The 5,509-nt window shown below is 37.2% G+C and overlaps 1 pseudogene; it reads left to right on the top strand.

The window, feature by feature from the left end:
* The first annotated feature begins 54 nt into the window (after positions 1–54).
* LOC110094294 lies at positions 55–1,993 on the top strand (annotated as a pseudogene).
* Positions 1,994–5,509: the final 3,516 nt, after the last annotated feature.

A 5,509-nucleotide genomic window follows, 5' to 3' on the forward strand; every position in this document is an offset into this window, starting at 1 on the left:
TATATATATATATATATATATCTTATACGCCTTTTCAAACCAAATTAACAAAGACTTAGTTTGGAAGACTTTATTATTGATTCTTTAAACTGTTTTAAAGTATACATTTTTTTATTTTTTTTACTAAAAATTATTTTAAAAAAAACAGTAAGAAAGTCGTTCCAAGGAAGCCAAAGTAATATTTTAACCTTAATAAAATTTTATTTAATTTGCTAAGACCGTACCACGTGCTGATTACCTAGAGCACTTCGAGGACTTCAGAGGCCTAAATGTAGTAAAATGCTAACCCTCCTTGCCGTCACTTAACTCCGCCACGATCCGGAGCCGCCACAATGTCACAGCCATCTCAGCCGTTCTCCTCCGCCGACAGCCTCCCTCACATCCTCCTCATACCAAGCGCCGGCATGGGTCACCTCGTTCCCTTCGACCGCCTCGCCACCGCCGTAGTAAAATGCTAACCCTCCTTGCCGTCACTTAACTCCGCCACGATCCGGAGCCGCCACAATGTCACAGCCATCTCAGCCGTTCTCCTCCGCCGACAGCCTCCCTCACATCCTCCTCATACCAAGCGCCGGCATGGGTCACCTCGTTCCCTTCGTCCGCCTCGCCACCGCCCTCTCCATCCGCCGGATCGCTGTCTCCATCCTCGCAGCCCGCCCCACAGTCTCTGCAGCCGAATCCCACCTCCTTTCTTCCCTTCCCTCTTCCATCCCCATACTCGACTTTCCCCTCGCCCCTCTCGACGCTTCCCACTTCCCCCCTTCGTCCGACCCCTTCTATCTCCACTACGAAGCCCTACGCCGCTCCGCCCACCTTCTCCCTCCTCTTCTCTCCGTTACCGGAACCTCCTTCTCCGCCCTAATCATCGATGTCTCCATCACCTCCACTTTCGTCCCCGTTGCCTCTGCCGCCAACATCCCCTGCTTCCTCCTCTTCACCTCCTATGCTTCCATGTTCGCCCTCTATTCCACCATCCCCTCGTTATCCCTCTCTTCCGCTGACTTTAACATCGCCGGCGTCCTCAAGATTCCAAATTCCTCCCTCCCACCGCCCCTGCGCGACCCGACCAACCTCTTCACGACCCAATTGGTCGATAACAGCCTGGCGCTTCCTCTGTCCCAAGGCATCCTGATCAATACCTTTCCTGCATTGGAGACCGAAGTACTCACCGCGTTCAATTCCGGCCAAATCGTCCCCGGCCTCCGCCGGTAATAGCAGTCGGTCCGTTGCCTCTGTTGGGGAATCTAGCTGAAAAGCAGCCACCTGGGGCCTCACAGGCAATGCGATGGCTCGACGAACAGCCAGAGAGGTCGGTGATGTATGTTAGCTTCGGCAGCCGGACAGCGCTGCCGACGGAGCAAATCAGAGAATTGGGGGCTGGGCTGGAGATGAGCGGTTGCCGGTTCCTCTGGGTGGTGAAGAGCACGAAAGTGGACAGAGAGGAAACAGGGGAGATAGAGGAGTTGGTTGGAAAAGGATATTTGGGGAGAATGGAAGGAAGGGGATTAGTGGTAAGGGAGTGGGTTGAGCAGGTGGTGGTTCTCAGTCACCGGGCTGTGGCCGGATTCTTGAGCCACTGCGGTTGGAATTCAGTGATGGAGGCCGTGGCGACTGGGGTGACAGTGCTCGCGTGGCCGAGGACGGCGGATCAGAGGGTGAATGCGGCGGTGGTAGCGAGGAGAGGCGTCGGGGTTTGGCCGGAGCACTGGGTGTGGGAGGCGGAGGAAGGGGTGGTGGCGGCCGAGGAGATTGGGAATAAGGTGAGAGAGGTGATGCGGAATCAAAGGATGATGGAGACGGCCGCAAAATTGGTGGCGGAGGCCGCGGTGGAGGAAGATGGGAGCTCGGATGAGAGCAAGGCGATGTTGAGTTGGCCAAGTTTGTCTCGTCTTCTCAATTGCCCTTCTCTTCGTTGAAAAGTAGGTCGGTCATAATCACCATGGATCCATTGTGGAAAGCATCTAATTTGATATTGATTTGGAGTTTTTTTTTTCCCACTCAAATTCATATATAAATCACATATAAAACTTCAAAGCTAAGACTTATAACCAACATATCAAAATATCAATCTAAATATTGCTTCCAATGCTCTTAGTATGACTTCTATTTCTATTTCCAATAGAAATAAATTGGGCTTATGGGATGTTAATAAACCATCTCGGTTGTCTAATAAGTGTTGGCATCCTCCACCACCCGACTGGATCAAAATCAACGTTGATGCTTCTTTGTTATCTTCTTTTAAAGCTGGAATTGGAGCTATTTGCCGAAATCATCAAGGAAGGTTTCTTTTTGCTTTTGGATACAAATGTATTCATTGGGATATTGCTCGGCTTGAATTGGATGCTATTTTCTCTTTACAAGGTATTATCAAGGATTGGATCGCTCAATATAAAGGTATTATCATTGAAGGAGATAATGCAAATGTTATTAAAAGCATTCAAAATAATATCAAGAAGATGGTGATGCATAAACCGGAGGTTGATGTACGATTTTTTTTCTTTTGACAAAGAATTTAATTTTGTTATTTTCAATTATGTTAGCATGGAGTGCAATAAGTTAGCGGACACATGTGCTAACTATGCTCTTAATGGGGATTTTGCTTGGGATGATATTAGTATGGAACATATTCCTCCTTCCCTTTTTCTATTGTTGAAGGAGGAATGTGATGCTATTAGTTTGTATTAGGTGCTTTTCATTTTAATGTTATTGCTTTATGCATCTTTCACAAAAAAATCCAACATATCAAAATGAGTTGCATATCCACCGATGCTTATCTTGGTTAGTGGGCAAGTGCATTTGGGTACCCCCAACCCGTGCTCAAATCCTCTCGAACGACAACCAGTGGGGTTGGTGCCTCTTCTAGGTCAGCCAAATAATTATATATGTTATCAAATGCCTCCTAAAGAGATAATAGCGGGTAGATACCCCCATTCTAAAAAAAAAAAAAATGAGCTTCATATTAACTTAGAGCTTCCTTCCACTTTATTTCATTTTGGACTTTTGGTGCATCTTTATTATTTGTTTTTTAATAAGATTTATTTTTTAATCATATCAACTTAATTGCATATCATAACCATTTAGCTATAAGATAATAATCACAAGAAATTTGCATTGCATTTATCTTGCCCTAAAATTTTGAAGTTAGTTAAGCAGCATTATTAATTTTTATTATTAAAATATTCATTACTTTAATTTTTAAATAAAAAATAGCTTTAATAGGTTTGAGAAAATTTGGGTTATTCAAACAATTCAATTTGAATTATAAAATGCATTTACTGGTTTTTCTTATCTTCACTTGCATTTTGAAAACTTTTTTTATTTGTTTGGAATTTTTCATAACTCTACAATTTCGGTGTTAATTGTAAAGATTGCAAATGAATTATAAAAAAAAAATGCTTAAATATTTCGGAATGTATAGATTTGATTAAGGTTTTTTGGCATATTAATTAATCTGCTTTGATTGCAGATTGGTTAATTCCCTAAACTTTTTAATTAAAATCTTATTTTTTTTCATAATTACTTAAATTAATTAAGAAATAAAAGGACTTAACCATTGATTTTGAATTTTAACATGCTCTTGAAGTTAGTTCTTAATCTTAAATTTTAAAAACTTTTAATATTAGTTTTAAAACAATAAAATTTTAATTTTAAGGAATTTTAAATTTCTTAATGATAGAAACTTGTTGTACATATCAAAATTACTTTGAAATTCCATAATAACCAAAATTAATTTCATCTAAATAAATTAATTTATTCTAAGAAAAAAATCTTATATTAGAACACTTGTACATAGAATTCTAGGCCAATTAAGGCAAACTCGCACACACATCACGTATACAAAGACTTGAATCCAATACCTTTTAATTGATTGTCGAATCTCTCAACCAACAAGAGTTCTGCTTTAATACTTAGAATCTTTTATTTTTCAAGTAATTGTAACACATTTAAATATTTGAATCTTTCAATTAGTTGATTGATAGTTTCAATCATTTTCCTCTCATATTAATATACATTTGCATTTGCATGTAGTTTGAGTTAACCCATAATTAATTAGATATGTATATTCCCTAATTTTAGGATTAGTATGTTGTTATGATAGAGAAATTTTCAAGATCATCATTGGGTGATTGTTCATTTGATAATCTTAATTAGTTTATCATATTCATATCTCATATGACTAATCAGGAATATACATAAGACATGTCACATTAAATTAATTTTCAATACCAAATTCACTATTTTGGTTGCATGCAATGCCAACATTTTGAAAAATCTTTTAATTTTTGTCTTTTGAAAATAAAAAATGGCAATTTAATTTCAAACCACTTTTAGAAGTTTTTTTAGATTTAGATTTCGTTTGGGACGGTTTTCTTATTGCTTCTTAAAGCAACTTTTAAGTACAAAATTTTTAATTTTTATACTAGAAAATTGTTTTAAGAAGCGGTAAGAAAGTTGTTCCAAACAAAGCCTTAATAAGATTAAGATAGCATGCCTTAGTTTAATTAAATCCCCAAGGCGAGCTACTTTGGTAGTTCATCAATAATATGAGCTGCCTTGCCAAACTTCAAACTTTGCACACACTAGGTGCAATGATAGATGCACCCTTAATCGATTAGTCAACGTGTCATGCCCCAAAATCAAATTGGAAGAATTGTCTAATTTATCTTTTTATTCATCTACCAAAGCTCCTACAAATTATCATTATAAATCAATCTATCCAGCAAAAGCAAATGAATATCCTACACATTAAAATATTTCACTATATTCATTCTCTAAAATCATATATATAAAATAGTTAAAAGTTCACTAAAAATCAATAATGCTATCAATAGCTCATCACTACAAAAGAATAAAATAAAAATACAAAACAAATGAAGAAATTTTAAGATCACAATTCACCTCACTCCACAAAGTCATGACCCATTCCCTAATCCGAAATTAATAAAATAACATAATGAGTTTATAAAGTCCAATAGAACCCAAACTAAATCTTTCAATATAAAATTTAAGGAGTCAATATGCATGTTCATCTTAATCAATAGAGTTCAATAACATCAACGATCAGTCATCACTAGTATGATTTAATATAATCAATAATGAAAGTAAATATCATAACGCTTAAATCCATATATTAATAACATGTGCATGAATGTAATTACAACGGTAATCAATAAATCAATACTGTAAATCATTAACTGCATGTGTCATATCATCAATCTTATCTATCTTATCAATTATCTATTATAAAATCAGCACATGTAACCATTCATGTGCTATATATGCACACACATTACAAATCTATCTATCAATACTATCAATGTATGTATACATTAGTATATGATTCAGCAATGCATGGCATCCAGCTTTAATATTGTGTTTTCATTCTTTCAAATGTACGTATTATCATTATCATTAACATTATAACGTCTTTATCATTATTATTATTACAAGTGGCTTTCAATAATCATTGAGAGTCGTTACCATCTATCTATCTATGTAATCAGCCATC

Source organism: Dendrobium catenatum, unplaced genomic scaffold, assembly GCF_001605985.2.
Source record: "Dendrobium catenatum unplaced genomic scaffold, ASM160598v2 fragScaff_scaffold_830, whole genome shotgun sequence".
In the NCBI taxonomy this organism is placed as follows: domain Eukaryota; kingdom Viridiplantae; phylum Streptophyta; class Magnoliopsida; order Asparagales; family Orchidaceae; genus Dendrobium; species Dendrobium catenatum.